At 44.4% G+C, this 18,354-nt stretch overlaps 8 non-coding genes across 8 annotated transcripts; 4 read left to right on the top strand and 4 right to left on the bottom strand.

Annotated features, from left to right (window-relative positions):
* The first annotated feature begins 9,772 nt into the window (after positions 1 to 9,772).
* Positions 9,773 to 9,845, top strand: trnav-cac (transfer RNA valine (anticodon CAC)). The gene has a single exon. It is a non-coding gene; the product is annotated as a tRNA-Val (tRNA).
* A 522-nt stretch (positions 9,846 to 10,367) lies between these two features.
* trnal-cag (transfer RNA leucine (anticodon CAG)) lies at positions 10,368 to 10,449 on the top strand. Its single transcript has one exon. It is a non-coding gene; the product is annotated as a tRNA-Leu (tRNA).
* Positions 10,450 to 11,502: 1,053 nt separating this feature from the next.
* On the top strand, positions 11,503 to 11,574 carry trnaq-cug (transfer RNA glutamine (anticodon CUG)). Its single transcript has one exon. It is a non-coding gene; the product is annotated as a tRNA-Gln (tRNA).
* A 2,846-nt stretch (positions 11,575 to 14,420) lies between these two features.
* Positions 14,421 to 14,507, bottom strand: trnay-gua (transfer RNA tyrosine (anticodon GUA)). Its single transcript is given in 2 exon segments — positions 14,421 to 14,456; positions 14,471 to 14,507. It is a non-coding gene; the product is annotated as a tRNA-Tyr (tRNA).
* A 601-nt stretch (positions 14,508 to 15,108) lies between these two features.
* Positions 15,109 to 15,190, bottom strand: trnal-cag (transfer RNA leucine (anticodon CAG)). The gene has a single exon. It is a non-coding gene; the product is annotated as a tRNA-Leu (tRNA).
* A 119-nt stretch (positions 15,191 to 15,309) lies between these two features.
* On the top strand, positions 15,310 to 15,382 carry trnak-cuu (transfer RNA lysine (anticodon CUU)). The gene has a single exon. It is a non-coding gene; the product is annotated as a tRNA-Lys (tRNA).
* Positions 15,383 to 15,631: 249 nt separating this feature from the next.
* On the bottom strand, positions 15,632 to 15,704 carry trnav-aac (transfer RNA valine (anticodon AAC)). The gene has a single exon. It is a non-coding gene; the product is annotated as a tRNA-Val (tRNA).
* Positions 15,705 to 16,315: 611 nt separating this feature from the next.
* On the bottom strand, positions 16,316 to 16,388 carry trnav-cac (transfer RNA valine (anticodon CAC)). Its single transcript has one exon. It is a non-coding gene; the product is annotated as a tRNA-Val (tRNA).
* Between the last annotated feature and the right edge of the window lie 1,966 nt (positions 16,389 to 18,354).

Below are 18,354 nucleotides of genomic sequence, written 5' to 3'. Positions count from 1 at the left end.
CCTGATACAACAACATGCACGATGAGTCCAATATCATCAGCCATGCCATTATGTCCAGTTTCATCTTCACCAAGACCTGAAGAAGATCCAACACATGAGCTGTGTTCTAACTGCAAACGATCCCTTCCAGACATGCATTGTCGCTCGTATCCAAACGGATGCTTAGCAAGTATCCTGTGACTGATGGTGGAGACCATGAGTGGGACAATGGTGTAAGGAAGGCGTGTGGGGAGGCCATAACAGCCCTGCTTGTGTTTAGTGAAGTTGTCCCACTTTCCCTGACCACTGAAGAGTTCTGCAGATGTTTGCTGACATGGTGTTCACGGTGACGACAATCACATCACCAGCCACTAAAGCGGAATGTGGCCGAATTAGAACTGGATGGATCTCACTTTTGATGCAAGGACAAGCCATGTACCAGAATCAATGGGTGGCAACAAATGGCCACCTGCAAGGAGGACATCCAGAGAAGAGACTGGGACAGCAATATGACCCTGGCATGTGCAGCAAAAGGAGACTTTGGACCAAAGACTTGATGGAGGACTTTCTTAACAAACATGGTGGAAGGAAGCAAGGAGGTGGGGCGTGATGGGATCATGCCTACTCTGACTCATCTGATGCCAAGGATGATACTGAAGTTGACAGTAACACACACACACACACATCTATATGCTCTGTCCTTTTCTTCCTTTTGTTTAGAGTCTTGGCTTAAATCAGCCCCTCTTGCTGATAACTATGTAGAATATGATCTACTTCTCTCTTTTAGAATATGCTATAAGAAGACATAGTATACAAAATATGGTTATTTCTTTTCCTTTCTGATGAAACACACTTACTAAGAGTGACAAATTCCTAACCTCTCCAAAGTTGAATGGCAATTATGTTAACTTCGTTGGCCAATCAGGTGAAGTGGACCAAAGACAAGTCACCATTGGATTTTCTGTTTCAGAGAAAATTCAACTTCAAAAATTAAATTTGTTGGCATATGGTGCAAAGGACCAAATGGCCTATTTTCTAATTCAGATGGAGGTGAAGTTGTAAAAACTTACACTGACCCTGATGTTCACACTTTGGTGAAGCAAGAGGCCAATCAGCTGTATGCATATCAAAGGAAGATGCAAACTGGTGACATGAGTGCTCAACTGGTGGAGGAGGTTAAGAATGTACTTTCTCACGCATACACACACACACACACACACACACACACACACACACACACAATTAATGCAAATTGATGCTCTGCAAGGTCTTCAATGCACATCATACTTTTCTATGGTGATGAGAAATTTGATAAAAGATATGAACATAGGGATAGCTGTTAGGGGAATGTTTATCTCACAAATATTTTGTTCTGGGCATAAGTGCTGCCTTGATGCACATTTGGGGTACTCAGGTACCATTTTTTTGACGTCAATGATTCCATTCCTCATGGGTCTCTATCTAAAAGAGACACAGTGACAAATGGAATAATGTGGGCCTTTTTTGTACAAGCATGCTATTTTACATTCGATTGGGAATGCACAAACAATTTGTTAATTTTTTACAGTCCTAAAATTGAATTTTTTGAAAAGTATTTTCGGCAAAAATACACTCAGAAAGGACTGTCCAGCTGGTTTTTCATTGTTGTGTTGTCTTGTTTGTCTGTGTGAGTGTGAATGTGAGGCTGAAGCCATCCTTGACCATCACTTTGGGAAATACAGAACAAACCCAATGATTAGTTTACTAATAGACACATGGAAAGAACATATTAGGCTGTTCTGCTCTTTTAGCATCAAGAGGCATAAATTAAATCTGCTAAAATGTAGATAGTTCATTTAGGGTATGCAGAACCATCTAAAAATTAGCTATTACGAAAAAGGCCTTGTAAATTAGGACAATCCGACTTTCAAAGGAACTTGGACCTTTTAAGTGTTGCAAATGACATCCTGACATGACGACTATGAGTGCGACACACCGACAGCAGGGTTCTTCATGGGGGACAGTGGACTGTGACAAAAATTTAAATTGACTGAAATTTAAATGTGATTGTTCTTTCAGGGTTGTTCTTGTGTTGTGGAGAGACATCAACTACTATGAACTATTCCAGCCTAACCTTCATTGTTCCACATTAGGAAAGCACATTCTCCTGGAGGAGGAGAAGACATGTCATATATGGCCGAAACGTGACATCTTTTTTGTTGAAAACTGTTTAACAGTACTAACATGTACTAACATTAACACTGTAACACTTGAAGTCATTCACACACCTGGCAGGGTGTGTCATCATTTTAACTTCAGTTTGTTCAACAGGACACTTCTTCAGGATCCAGAGTTTGAATTGGTGTAACTTTGTTTGATGTTGTCCAGCTTCACAGATTACTGTTTGCAGATGTATAAAAAAGATAACCATCATTTGATTTTACAGGGAACTGCCAATGCTTTTAAAAGTTGACACATGGGAAGTACATGTGTCAAAAGGGGGGAGATTGCGATTTTGTTGAGTAATCATGGTTAACAATTGGACATGATATATTTTTTGTTACTATAATTGGTTTCTCCAAAACCAAAGTGAGTGAAACAAAGGTAGGTATGAGTTCCAACATTAGAGGTTGATAATGATCAGTGATCAGCAGTAGTAATGACACTCCATTGATTGCACAACACGCTGAAGACTTTGGTAAGTTACTGTATCTTGTTTTTTCTTAACTATATTACTGTATTTGGCACTTTGCCTTCCATAGTGCCAATGTGTCAAATGGTTCTTTGAAACCCAAATTTCCAGCTGTGAGCAAGGAACACTACTACAGTGTGACAATGCAAATTCAGGCAGAGACCAGAGGGTGTGTTGGTTTAAATTCAGTGAAACCTTGTATTGTTTGGCAAAAACTTAAATGCAGAGGGTGGATGTTAAAATTAAAGTTAAAATCGATATTGGTGACATGATGGCAGAGTGGTTAGCACTGCTGTCTCACAGCAAGAAGGTTTGAGAACCTTTCTGTGTGGAGTTTCATGTTCTCCTCATGCTTACGTGGGCTTTCTCCTGACAATTTGAAAATTTTAAGGTTCATTTACAATCAACGTCAATGGCCAAAATATGAACAAAGTGTCGTATTCAGTCAGACACTACATGATGGTTGCCTACTGCTCTTAGGTTGCCTACTGCTCTCGAGATTAGTCATGTGTAGGGAACACATCTGACATGTATCACGTAGATGGTAAAATGTTGTGTTGCTCATTCATTTCTTTCTATGTTCTCGGTGGGTGTCGAGTGACCTGACATCTGTTGGCCCTGGGGGCCATGGAGAGGACGTGTTGGAGTTCCAGCAGAGGCAAGACTCCACTGTCAGCGTGGTCATATGAGAGACCTGCACACAGATCGGTCAAGGCAGAAAGACACTACCTGAACACTAGAGGACTACAACTACAACGACAACCAGAACGGAAGAAATGTCCATGACGCACTCAACCTTCTCAACTGCGTGTTTGGATGGAGTCCACGAGTTCGCACCGCAAGCTCCTGCAGCCTAAGAACAAGTGCTACAATCAAGAGGATTGGCTGGCTGACTGACTGACTGATTGAATACAACATGGTAGAACAACAGCAAGCCATCAACAGAGGCACAAGGACTTCGACATGATTTGGCAATCTAACATCTCAAATCATACACATCATGTTTACCACATCGTTGATGCCATACGGACAGCATCTACCACAGAAGTTGAAGACAAACACTTTAAGACACCTGGACATCCATTCGTCTTTTTCCCGTGTTGCTTAGTCCCACTGGGATTGCGGGTAGGCTGGAGTCTATCCCGGTTGACTATATTTCACAGGTATAACATAGGTTACACATTGTGTGAATTACTTTAAGGCCTTTTGTAGAGCTTCAACATTTGCATCCGAGCACATCCTGCTGTCCCTTCAAAGATGGTGGCACAGCAGGAGGCTATCTGTAACCTGGGGTTAGGGACAGTGTCGGGGCAGTGTCAGATGAGTCATTCTTTGATCAAAGCTTTACCTTCATGGGATAAGGGGACATCAGGATGTCCCACCAAATGGCTGACCCTAGGAGGTTGTCTCGCATGGGTGTGACAAACCGTGCCAGAAGATTGGGTGTGTAGACTAACCCCCATACATGAGGGTGGCATCGGGGGAGTGACAAGAAAGTCTCTTTTCTCTTGTAATGTAATTCATTTGCATGCTATGGAGTATAAAAGTTCCCGCCAAGAGGCCACTCTTGGCCAGACACCTACAGACCGCCATGCATACTGTGTGTTGTCTGACCCCTTTGTTTTGCAAAGGTAATAAAAACTGCCAGAGCTATGTATTTATTTCAGGCATTCTCTATCCTACTTAGGATGATAGAAATTTTTTCCACAACACCACGAGGGCCAACTTTGTCAAGCGACAGCTGACGGGATTTCCTTTTCCCTCCTGGCTTGAGCAATTGGACTTTGGGCAAGGTTCCGGACCCAGGGATTGGACGGAGAAGTGGATGCGCGTCCGTGAGTGGAACCGCGGCTTTCACCTCTGTTTTGTGGACAAGCACTGACTCTTCGGGAACTTTGGGACACTTGCGGGGTGGGGGGTACACTTTCGGGATTAATTTGGGTGTTTCATGGTTGTCTTTGTTGGCGGGTGGGATGTTGAGTTAGTTAGTTGGTTAGTTAGTTAGGTTGGTTGGGAGGGGATGACATGCGGGGTTGGTTTTGGTGTAATTAAACTGCCGTGGTGTGGCAACCCAACATTTTCGACAGTTTCCTTTTTTTTTCTTATAGCTGATATCCACTCCCCCCGCGACCTTCCTTTTTGCGTTGTAGCCTCGTTACCTCCATAGGAGGCCGCGATCGTTACAAAGTTGAGTAGCAAAGCAAAAAGGCTTGTATGGTACTCGCAGACAAGTCCTACTGATACAAAGTGGTTTGGAGGTCAGGGGTCTAATGACCTGGAAGCTGTTGATAATAGTTCATATAAAAAATACATATAAAATCCTAGCAGAGTTGAGTAGCAAAGTAAAAAGGCATGTATGGTACTAGGAAACCATTCCTACTGATACAAAGTGGTTTGGAGGTCAAAGATCACATGACCTGGAAGCTATTGATAATGATTTGTGTAAAAAAATAATCACGAATCCTAGTAAAGTTAAGTACCAAATCAAAAAGGTGTGTATGGTACTAACAGACAATTCCTTCTGATACAAAGTGGTTTGTAGGTCAAAGGTCATATGACCTGGAAGGTATTGATAATGACTTGTGTAACAAATTCATATTAAATCTGATTAAACATTATTTGAAAAACAAAAAGGTGTGCATAGTACTACGAGGCCAGTTTTCACATGAAATGGATTTATTGTAAGTCATTCAAAATATTAGCCCAATAATTCAATCAATACATTTGTCAATGATTTTTTTATGCAGCAGAGCACGTGCATAACAGCCAAATTTCACAGATGGAGTTAATATACTGCTTTTTAATACTCCAGCAATACTTTGTGCAGAAGGTATTAACACAGTAACCCAAAGTTCAGCAGCTGGACAGGGCAGCACAGGACATGAGATGGGGACAATGAAAACAATCCGACAAATGGTGTCCCTTTAGCAGTTCCAGTTGTTTTGAGGATACAGGCTGTCAACCAGTCTGGTGGCCCTGGAGCAAATAGACCAGTGTCTTTTCCCTGAAGGCAGCGAGAACACCACTCAAATAATTAATCTATTATAGCTCACCAACAGTGACAAGGTATGCATTGTAATATTAATACAAGGTGATTAACATAAAGTGATTTGAAGTGCCAAGGTCGCATGGCCTGCATGCTATAATACAAAATCTTTCAATTTTTAATGTTAAAATGTCATATGAAGCCCAATAAAATATAAAACTTCTAAAAATGGGCTTCAGAATCAGAAAAGGTTTATTGCCATGTATGATCAAACACATACGAGGAATTTGTTTTGGTATAGTAGGTGCAGACACATCTATTTAACATCTGTTTTTTGTTTGTTATTCCGGAAGTGCAGTCTGATTGTCCAAACTGAGCGTTAATGTAACGCATACAATGAAAGTGTCAAAGTGGCAGGATGAGGCAGAGGTGGGGTGTGAAGAGTGTCAGGTGGGGTTCCGGGCTTTGTTGATGAGACTGACAGCAGACGGGAAGAAACTGTTCTTGTGGCGTGAGGTTTTGGTCCTGATGGGCCGCAGCCTCCTGCCAGAGGGGAGCGTCTCGAAGAGTCTGTGTCCGGGGTGAGAGGGATCGGCCACAATCCTTTCTGCACACCTCAGGGTCCTGGAGGCGTACAGATCTGGAGGGACGGAAAATTGCAGCCAATCACCTTCTCTGCACACCGAATTATTATTTGACACGGTTGTGGATCAATTTCTGGTGTGATTTAATTTTTTTTTTTTTTAGCAAACTCTCTTCAATGGAATAGAAATGAATGGAAATTTATTGACGGTCCCTAGTCCGAACAAGCGGCATAGAGGGCGGGACTTCCGTGTGAGCTCCCCGCAGCAGGAGAGAGCAGCCCGGCCGGCACAGTGAGGGGAACGACCGCCGTTTCTATAGAGGAGAATATCCAACGTGAAACTAACTTCACCACGGTGTCACAGATTTCGGTTTTCCTGAGCGAAAGCCTTCATCTGGTGCTTTAGATCGATGGATGAAAACTATCCTCTGCTATGACTGCCATGTCACCCTGCTTATTTATGACAGTTTTGAACTGGGGACCTTTCACAGGTTAGGGGCACATGGTTACCACAACACTATGGAAATCATATGAAGTGCTGAGCTTTGAACAGGATTGGTGAAATAATGCCAGTCTGAGTGGCCACAAGTGAGAATTATTCCTTGTGCGCATTTCCTTGTGGTCTTTTCCCTTAATGTATATATAGAAATAAACATAAAAATGAAATCTATAGGAACATTAATAAAAACTAAAATAAGCATGTGTAAAACTATAAAAACATTTGGTTAAGATCCAAAATAAAAGGTATAGGGTATAAAATAATCATTAAATAAAAGTCAAGTTCAAAAGTTAAAAAAAGAGTATACTAGGAGCAAGAGTTAAAAGCCAAATTAAATAGGCGGGTTTTGAGCCTATTTGTAAAAATCTCAACGTTCTCTACGGCCCTCAGGTCCTCCAGCAGGCTGTTCCACAAACGGGGCCATAAAACTGGAAAGATGCCTCATCGTGTGTGTCCATGTTTTAACTCTGGAAATACATAACAGGCCGGTGTCGGAGGACCTGAGGGTCCGCGAGGGTTCGTAACTTATAAGTAATTCAGAAAGATAAGAAGGCCCACAACCCCTGAGACATTTAAAAACCATTACGAGAACCTTCAAATCGAACCTGAAACATACAGGGAGCCAATGCAGTGATTTTAGAAGCGGTGTAATATGCGCCTGCCTTCTGGTCCTCGTCAGCACACATGCATCAAAAGTTGTTCTGTAAAAGTTGTTGACTTGTGATGTTTCTTTTAGGAAGACCAGAAAGCAGGGCATTGCATTAGTCAATACGACTGGAAATAAAAGCATGCATCAGCATCTCTCTCTAGCTTCTGGATTGTTGCTTTTTTCTTGTCTTGCCAAATAGGACCTCTCTCTCGAACCCATTTTACTCTTGGCAAAACAGTGACAATCCAGATCCTAACCTCAAACTACTGCTATTTTTGTTTTGTTTTGTTTTGAGAGTTATTACTTTTATTGTTTTATGAGTTCTTATCTTGACACATTCTTGCAGGATTAACAGAAACATCTGCAGGCAGGGTTGCTGTTGGCGCATCCAGGCACCTCCAGGACCTGGAGGTCACTGGGGGTTTGAGATCAGGGTCACAGGAACATTCCCTCTTCAGCACAGTCAAACACTTTCTATTGTCTAAGCAAATGGATATGAGGGTGATAACTGACATTATATTCATTCTATCTACATTTTATTCTAACAAAAGGAAAACGTGCATGACAGCCTTTTCAATTGATTTGAGTCTAAAATTCAAGCTTTGCTCACAGATAAATTTGAAGCAGCTGGAATGAGCAATCTGCACCTCCGAATCTGAGTTTATGGTTCTTGCCCAGAAAAGCATAGCTCACAGCCGTAACGGTATCGTGGTTCGTACTCTGTGTTGTGGCCGCAGCAACCCTGGTCGAATCAGGGTCATGGCAGGTGTGTGTTGCTTTTGGAATTGTATTGTCTGTCCACTTGTGTGGTGATATACAAATACACTAGTTTTGACCACACCTGTATCACATCAGTAAACATCATTAGTAGTGATGAGGTGCCAGGGCTTCGAAGTGTGTGTCGAAAAATCGAGTGGGCACTTCTACAAAGCGTGTACCAAGGCTTGATTCATTTGAGGGAGGGGCCAGAATTGTACCACATGACCTTCACCCATCCATGGTAAGGTTAATAGTACTACATTATAATAGTAACATATTACAGTATAAACAACACAACCATGATGAAGCTAGCCATATCACATGATACATGGCATTTATGGACAAGAAAACATTCAGTATTTTATATATACTGTATATTTTATCTTACACTTTGTAGATTAATCATTCGGTTATACATTTTTTTGTGGTACATAATTTCCAAGAGCCAAAACAGATCAGCATTCAATGCATCACACATGAAGATACATCCGCCTGTAATTCAATCCACGGCCAGCAGGTGGTTTCGTGTGCACATGAAGATTCAAGAAATGAATCCATTCTCTAACCAGTTGACTGAAATGGTTCCAAGCCTCATGGGGCTTCATTGCCGATGCTAATGATTCATTAGCATGCTGTAAGATTTTAGTTTTTAAAATGGCCTCTTACGAGCCCAGGATAGCCATAGCCTCTGAAGCGCACCCCAGACCAGACAGTCCAACAGTATTTTCCCCAGCACACACACAACAGGCCTTCCGCCCAGCAATTCACCAGCCCCTTTTACCCATGAAGGGCCAACCATAATTCCCCAATGAGAGGGTGAGGCAATTTATCTAAAAGGTACCATATTTACAATTTCAACACTTTTCTTTTATGTTCCAAAAGCCTTTCAATATTAGCACACTTAAGTTCCACTTTCTGGATACATTTTAAGCACTAGACTACATTTAACTACATTTACCCAGAAACTATACAGTTAACCCCCCCCACCCCCTCCTCCAGGTGACACTTGGGAGAGTCCAATCAAGGTGATCAGCCTCTAGCCTGCACTCCCATGGGCGCACCTCCATGCTTGTGCCCCGATCAATCACCTTCTCGTAAGAAAGGAGAAACTGATGAGAAATTAGGAACCAAACCAATGACTTCTAAATGAAAACTAACTAAGGTGGCAATGAAGCAACTTAAATGGCAAACAAATATAATTAAAGTACTAACCAGGATGTATGTGTAAATAACAAAAGCCAGCTATATACACAAATAAGTAAACATGGCCGTGTGTAGGTGGGGCATACACCTGATCAAAGAGGGATGATTGGCAGCTCCCTCACACATGCAATCAATCAAAGTATAAGGTACGATGTCGGAGATCAAGAACGCTTTTGTTGGCAAGAAAAAGCCATAACATACCATGTGGAGAATACAGGTATCAAACCCACTATCTCCTGCATGTAAAGCAAGAGCTCTGTCCTTTGAGTTCATTCCCGCCGGTGCACAAGAAGGCTGCCACAGTTTCTGCAACACCAAAACACTAATTAAGACTCATTTGGAGTCAGCCCCAATCTGCCCCCACTTCGGACACATCGTCGTGTTTCATTGTTTGGCAACTGCTTTGTGACTTCACCAGTCCCCTTAAAAGCCCCTTCCTTCAGGTTTCCATAGTGTAGTGGTTATCACGTTTGCCTCACACGCAAAAGGTCCCCAGTTCAAAACTGGGTGGAAACATGGCCTTTCAAGACCTCCTTTTACAAAAAAATCAAGATGACAAATAAGAACAAGGATATGTGCTTGATGTCTGAAGGTGTGTACACGAGCATCCATCCCCAGTTTGGACACACAATCCATATTTCCCGGATGACTGATGGGCTAGGAATACATAACAGGTCGGTGTTCGAGGACCTGATGGACCGCGAGGGTTCATCACGTAAAAGAAATTCAGAAAAATAAGAAGGCCCACAACCCCTAAGGCATTTAAAAACCATTAAGAGAACCTTCAAATGGATCCTGAAACATACAAGGAAAGATATCTTTCAGATGTATCAATAAAAATGCTGAATCCCCAATATGGGGCTCGAACCCACGACCATGAGATTAAGAGTCTCATACTCTACGGCTGAGCTAATCAGGCCTTTTACTGCTCTAGATATAATTTTTTGTTCTGTTTTTATTGATGTGGCCATCCTGATGTTTAATCAATTCCACAGCTGACCTAGTTTCTCAGGGAACAGAAGGAGCGAGACCTGTAGGGTCAGGATGGCCGAGTGGTCGAAGGCGCTGCATTCAGGTTGCAGTCTCTAATGAGGCGTGTGTTCAAATCCCACTTCTGACAGTGCGGGGCCGCAAGTCTTTCCAGTTCCAGTTAAAAGCCCGGCTCCTCATGTAGTTTCCATAAAGTACCAAGGTATTGTCCTGTTGCCCTTGTATTTTGAGGGCAAAAGGAGGCGTTTGCAAGAGGACCTCAGACCTGGTCACCTGAACAGGGACTTGAATCCGGGACACTCAGATCAAAAGTTTCATGTTCGGGACCAAATGGTCCTTCGAGCCGAATATCTTCCCAGTGACCTGCAAGATCCAGAGGGAGGCAGGGATGTTCTGTGCCTCCATTGTCGAGGCGGCAGTGGCCCTAAGGTGGTCAGGGCCTGTCGTGGCGGTAATCCTAGAACCCGTTGGTAGATACCGTTGGTGAGGGATGCCGTCAAGCTGAAGGAGTTCTATTGGGCCTTTTTGGCTCATGGGACTTCAGCTGACAGGAACCGACAGACCAAGCGGTCCGCGGCTTTGGCATTCGCTGAGGCAAAAACTCTGACATGGGAGGAGTTTGGAGAAGCCATGGAGAAGGACTTCCGGACGGCTTCGAAGAGATTCTGGACCACCATCCGGCGTCTCAGGAAAGGAAAGCAGTACACAGTGAAGACGCTGTCAAACGCTTGGCTGTACTCATTTGCCTCAAAACAACAAGACCTTCGATAGCTCATTTGGAAGAACGGAGGACTGTAGTGATTCAAGCTGGCATCCTTAGGTCGCTGGTTCAAGTCGGGCTCGAAGGACAAGCTGTTTCTTATGTTATGTCTGCCAGGAAAGAATGGCAATACCTTCTTGTCTGAAGGACCTCCGCTTCCCTGTCAATGGAGTTGGACTTGAGTCTTTGTCACGCAGTCTGAAATTGGCAAACGGAGTAATTCTGATTGAGTGATCATTTGAGTGTCTATTTGAATACGTTTCATCTCAACTCCTGTTGGAAAAGGACAGCCATTTCCGTGAGAGCACAAGGTTTGGATTGTACCCGAAAATACTTTGCACTCATCAGAGAGTAAAGTTGTTGTCCTGGTTTGCAAAGCCTCCATTGTTACGCCAGAAGGTGCCAGTCACATCCAAAACAAAGGGTTCCATGGTGTAATGGTTAGCACTCTGGACTCTGAATCCAGTGGTCCAAGTTCAAGTCTTGGTGGAACCTACTTGCACTGAAGCAATTGAGTGTTTGGACTGAGTCTTCCTGTAAGAGTATGATGACTTATTGACTTACTCTACAAATCAGTGGTAACCGTGGATCAGGATGAGGTCCCCAAAACGACGCCAATGTCTGTGACAGCTGATGTCAAGCTGATCAGAAGATACTTGGTTTGTGTGCGGGGCCACAAGTCTTTCCAGTTCCAGTTAAAAGCCAGTCTCCTCATGTAGTTTCCGTAGAGTACCAAGGGATTATCCTGTTGCCCTCGTAGTTTGAGGGCAAAAAGGAGGCGTTTGCAAGTGGACTTCAGACCTGGTCACCTGAACAGGGACTTGAATCCAGTTTCATGTTCAGGTGACTGGCTCAACCTTTGTCTTTTCTGACCATGAACAAGATATTTGGCTTGTCCATGTGGGCTGTTTAAGACCTCAGTCCATCTTGGAGGTGGAAATTTCGGGACCAGGGCTTCTTCATCTCAACAAGGACAAGTCTAGAGAACACGGCCAGGATTAGGTTTGGGGTATTTGTCTGACGCTGATGGATAGATCCTGGACTCAATTCTGATCCCAACATCTCTTCGACAAAAAATGTATTACGGAAAAGGATTCCTATGAGAATGCAGGTATCAATTCTGCTACTTCTCACATGCTAAGCGAGCGCTCTACCATTTGAGCTAATTCCCCTGCTGTTGCAGCGTTGGCAGAGAAGGTCCAGTCTCAGAACTATTTTGGTTCCTTTGCTGGACTACGTCAAAGCGACACAGTCTCTGCCTTTCAGAGTGCTCCCATAAAGCAGTCCCTGGTGGTCTAGTGGCTAGGATTCGCAGCTCTCACCGCCGCGGCATTGGTTTGATTCCCGGTCAAAGAATTGAGATTTGGATAGGTTTTGACTGGAGATAGAGTCGCCAGATGGTCAACCTCCCACCTGTAGGCAGACTCGTCAACCACATTACTGAGGCCACATCGGCGATGACGACAGGACTTGCCACAGACATAGCTTCACCCTTCCCCCACTTTTGGCACTAACTGAAAAAGCAAGAACCAAAAACTCTGACTTGGAGGTGCTGATTGCTGCTCCCAGTTGCTTCCTATTCGTCTGTGAGCAACACTTGAATTTTAGAGTCAGGTTCATTGAAAAGGTTTGCAAGCTAGCCAGGACCAGCGGCATCCACCTGCAGGAGGATTTGGTGGTCCTTCTCCAACTGGACAACATCTGCCACAGTCCAGGGCGGTGGCAACTTCTGATTGGCCGGCCTATGCCGCATCTGCACAATCTGAAATATGTCAAAACAACTAGGCAGGAAGAGAAGGGGGCTTTTTGCAGCTGCGCCGTTCTAAGACGCGCTTAAAATGGTAGACCAACAGGGAGTATGATAATTAATCTCAAGTCTATAATTTATTGATGTGTTTTATTCATATTTCTGTCGTCAGTCGCTTCAGGATGACAGCAGTTCGCAGATAGCGCTTAAAGATGACCCTAACCGTTCGACCGAGGACCAACCCAAATTCTCCACTCAAAACCTGTCCAAATGTCAGTTTCCTGACCGGGAATCGAACGTTATGGCTGCACTCTGAGAGACTGTGTCACTTTGACGTACTCCAGCAAAGGAACCAAAATAGTTGATAGACTGGACCTTCTCTGCCAACGCTGCTCCAGCAGGGGAATTAGCTCAAATGGTAAAGCGCTCGCTTACCATGTGAAAGGTAGTGGGATCAATGCATTCTACATAATCTCTTTTGTTTTTTGTGATGAAATTTTCCCAAGTAGCGCTTGCTTAGCATGTGAGAGGTAGGGGGATCAATGCCCACAGTCTCCAAGGAGTTATTTGCCCTTTGTAGAAGAGAAGTTGGGATTGGATCTACATCCGACAAATACCTTAAACCAGAACAAAATTCTCAGCGATGACTGAACATCTTGCTCCTTCCGTTCCCTGAGAAACTAGGACAGCTGAGGAATTGATCAAACATCAGGAAGGCAACATCAATAACAACAAAAAAAAAATGATGTTCAGGGCATAAAAAGGCCCGATTAGCTCAGTCGGTAGAGAATGAGACTCTTAATCTCAGTGTCGTTTGTTCGAGCCCCACATTGGGCGATTCAGCACTTTTATTGATACATCTTGAAGATGATTATTCATTATATTGTTTTAATTTATTATACTCATCTCACAGTTTGTCTTGATACACCCACATGCCCGCATGGCTGTACTCTGAAAGGCAGAGACTGTGTCGCTTTGATGTACTCCAGCAAAGGAACCAAAATAGTTATGAGACTGGACCTTCCCTGCCAACAGCAGCGGAATTAGCTCAAATGGTAGAGTGCTCGCTTAGCATGTGAGAGGTTGCGGGATCAATGCCCGCATTCTCCATAGTCTCTTCTGTTTTTGGTGATTAAATGTTCCAAGTACCGAACACTAATCTGGGCCCCAATCCCGATATCTAGGCCAAATACAGCCATAGGTATCACCCTAAACTGGATTCAGAGTCCAGAGTGCTAACCATTACACCATGGAACCCTTTGTTTTGGATGTGACTGGCACCTTCTGGCGTAACAATGGAGGCTTTGCAAACCAGGACAACAACTTTACTCTCTGATGAGCGCAAAGTATTTTCCGGTACAATCCAGGGGTCTTGTGCTCTCATGGAAATGGCTGTTCTTTTCCAACGGGAGTTGAGATGAAACGTATTCAAATAGACACTCAAATGATCACTCAATCAGAATTACTCCGTTTGCCAATTTCAGACTGCGTGACAAAGACTCAAGTCCAACTCCATTGACAGGGAAGCGGAGGTCCTTCAGACAAGACGGTATTGCCATTCTTTGCCGGCAGACATAACACAAGAAACAGCTTGTCCTTCGAGCCGGACTTGAACCAGCGACCTAAGGATGCCAGCTTGAACCACTACAGTCCTCCGCTCTTCCAACTGAGCTATCGAAGGTCTTGTTGCTTTGGTGCGAATGAGTACAGCCAAGCGTTTGACAGCGTCTTCACTGTGTACTGCTTTCCTTTCCTGAGACGCCGGATCCAGAATCTCTTCGAAGCCGTCCGGAAGTCCTTCTCCATGGCTTCTCCAAACTCCTCCCATGTCAGAGTTTTTGGCTCAGCGAATGCCAAAGCCGCGGACCGCTTGGCCTGTCGGTTCCTGTCAGCTGAAGTCCCATGAGCCAAAAAGGCCCAATAGAACTCCTTCAGCTTGACGGCATCCCTCACCAATGGTATCCACCAACGGGTTCTAGGATTACCGCCACGACAGGCCCTGACCACCTTAGGGCCACTGCCGCCTCGACAATGGAGGCACAGAACATCCCTGCCTCCCTCTGGATCTTGCAGGTCACTGGGAAGATATTCGGCTCGAAGGACCATTTGGTCCTGAACATGAAACTTTTGATCTGAGTGTCCCGGATTCAAGTCCCTGTTCAGGTGACCAGGTCTGAGGTCCTCTTGCAAACGCCTCCTTTGCCCTCAAAATACAAGGACAACCTTGGTACTTTATGGAAACTACATGAGAACTGGAACTGGAAAGACTTGCGACCCCGCACTGTCAGAAGTGGGATTTGAACCCACGCCTCATTAGAGACTGCAACCTGAATGCAGCGCCTTCGACCGCTCGGCCATCCTGACCCTCCAGGGCTCGCTCCTTCTGTTCCCTGAGAAACTAGGTCAGCTGTGGAATTGATCAAACATCAGGATGGCCACATCAATAAAAACAGAACAAAAAATGATATCTAGAGCAGCAAAAGGCCTGATTAGCTCAGTCGGTAGAGCATGAGACTCTTAATCTCATGGTCGTGGGTTTGAGCCCCATATTGGGCGATTCAGCACTTTTATTGATACATCTGAAAGATATCTTTCCTGTTGAAAACTGTTCAACATGCAGAAAACATTTCATTCCAAATACACAAAAACAAGTCTTTTGACCAAAGGCCTGGGGGCTCACTTCGTAGGGCATCAGACTTTAAATCTGAGTGTCAAGAGTTCAAGTCCCTTTAGAGATCAAGCACAAGTCCTTGTTCCTATTTGTCACCTTAACTTTTTTTTGTAAAAGAAGGACTTGAATGGCCATGTTTCCACCCAGTTTCGAAATGGGGACCTTTTACGTGTTAGGCAAACGTGATAACCGCTACACTATGGAAACCTGAAGGAAGGGGCTTTTAAGGGGACTGAGCTCAATTTTATTCCACACATTAAAAATGTTACAAAAACAGGATTTTATTTTTCATTTAAAGAATACAGCCAGAGTCCGCCCGTTCCTCTCTCGGGCAAATAGAGAGATGCTGATGCATGCTTTTATTTCCAGTCGTATTGACTTTTGCAATGCCCTGCTTTCTGGTCTTCCTAAAAGAAACATCACAAGTCTACAACTTTTACAGAACAACTTTTGCTGCACGTGTGCTGACGAGGACCAGAAGGCAGGCGCATATTACACCGCTTCTAAAATCACTGCATTGGCTCCCTGTATGTTTCAGGATCCATTTGAAGGTTCTCTTAATGGTTTTTAAATGCCTTGGGGGTTGTGGGCCTTCTTATTTTTTCTGAATTTCTTTTACGTTATGAACCCTCGCGGTCCATCAGGTCCTCCAACACCGACCTGTTATGTATTCCCAGCCCATCAGTCATCCGGGAAATATGGATTGTGTGTCCAAACTGGGGATGGATGCTCGTGTACACACCTTCAGACATCAAGCACATATCCTTGTTCCCATTTGTCATCTTGATTTTTTTGTAAAAGGAAGTCTTGGAAGGCCATGTTTCCACCCAGTTTCGAACTGGGGACCTTTTGCGTGTGAGGCAAACGTGATAACCACTACACTATGGAAACCTGAAGGATGGGGCTTTTAAGGGGACTGGTGAAGTCACAAAGCAGTTGCCAAACAATGAAACACGACCATGTGTCCAAAGTGGGGGCAGATTGACAATTGTCCAAATGGACAAAGATGTCTCCTTTGTAGGGAAAATTGTTCCAGAAATAATGGGCTTTTCTTCAACAAAACAAGACATCACAATCGCGGCTTGAAAAAAACACCTTAGCCACCCTCGGGGTCACTTTGATATCTTGGTGGACTCAACTTGTGCCCTTGGAGTCAATGGTTTGTAACCTCCTCTAACATTGTCTGGATGGCTGGATGTCTGGCCTTTTGAAGAATGAAGCTAAGGTCCTTTCAGCCAGCCAATAAGCCTTTTCAAACTATTTGCCAAGTCACAACATAAACAGGGATTTTTCTGAAAACCGGTCTTGAACCAGGGACCTTTAGAACTTCAGTCTAACGTTCTCCTAAGTGAGTATTTCAGCTTCTAAGGTGGTGTTCTGCTTTTTCAGTCGTGGGTAAAAGTGGGGGCAGGGTGAAGCTGTGTCTGTGCCACGTGTGTTGCTGTGTACCTGGTCCAGTGTGTTCTCAACTTGGGTTGGAATGTCCCCATGCCGGTAACGGGTGGGGAATACAGTCCGTTGATGAGGATAAGAGCTACAGAAAATTGGAAGGATTTCACTGGTTGAAGTCTCCAGCTACCATAAAAACGGTCACGGGCCACAAGCCTGTTCTGAATTCCGCTTTGGCCAATCGACACTACATCAACTCAGCAGCAGTCCTTGTTAGTATAGTGGCCAGTATCTCCGCCTGTCACATGGAAGATTACGCGGTTCGATTCCCAGACGTGGAGTTCCTGTTTTGTGTGTCACGTTGAACCTTGAGCAGGGTTGCGGTTGCAACAACCAGTCCGGGAGAACAAGACCTCTATTCATCTTCTTCTCCAAGTGCTCAGCTGTGTTGTACAATCTGACAGTCCTTTGCTACCAAATCATTCCAGTCGTGGATAATGGAGCTGACAAGGAAAATGACAGCTGTGGGATTTCAACCAGTGGCTCCTGAGCGAAAGGAGCCTTAATCTGGTGCTTCAGACCACTCATCCACCCAACCCAAAACGGTGCCCTGATCAGGAAAAAACTGTGACCTTGTGAGGTTCGCTGACAACGGAGGACACTGAAATGGAGCCGCACAAAGGAGGGTACCTGCACTGTTTACGTGTCCGTCGACCAGGTAGACCGGGATTCGATTGGCGGACTTGGAATTGTTTTCATGTGCAGTGACAGCAGTTCACAGACAGCGCTGAAAGATGACCCGAACCGTTCGGCCGAGGACCAAGACAAATCCTATCTCCAGTCAAAACCTAACCAAATGTCAGTGCCCTGACCGGGAATCGAACAACGGCCGCGGTGGTGAGAGCACCAAGTCCCAGCCACTAGACAACCAGGGACTGCATCATATCTGCACTCTGAAAGGCAGAGACTGTGTCGCTTTGACGTACTCCAGCAAAGGAACCAAAATAGTTCTGAGACTGGACCTTCTCTGCCAACACTGCATCAGCAGGGGAATTAGCTCAAATGGTAGAGCGCTCGCTTAGCATGTGAGAGGTAGCGGGATCAACGCCTGCATTCTCCATAAACTCCTTTGTTTTTTGATGAAATGTTCCCAAGTAGCGAATACTAATCCGGGCCCCAATCCCGATATCTAGGCCAAATACAGCCATAGGTATCACCCTAAACTGGATTCAGAGTCCAGAGTGCTAACCATTACACCATGGAACCCTTTGTTTTGGATGTGACTGGCACCTTCTGGCGTAACAATGGAGGCTTTGCAAACCAGGACAACAACTTTACTCTCTGATGAGCGCAAAGTATTTTCCGGTACAATCCAGGGGTCTTGTGCTCTCATGGAAATGGCTGTTCTTTTCCAATGGGAGTTGAGATGAAACGTATTCAAATAGACACTCAAATGATCACTCAATCA

This window comes from Doryrhamphus excisus, chromosome 4 (assembly GCF_030265055.1).
Source record: "Doryrhamphus excisus isolate RoL2022-K1 chromosome 4, RoL_Dexc_1.0, whole genome shotgun sequence".
In the NCBI taxonomy this organism is placed as follows: Eukaryota; Metazoa; Chordata; class Actinopteri; order Syngnathiformes; family Syngnathidae; genus Doryrhamphus; species Doryrhamphus excisus.
Note: the sequence above shows the minus strand (reverse complement) of the source record. Positions and strands in the feature narration are given on the sequence as shown.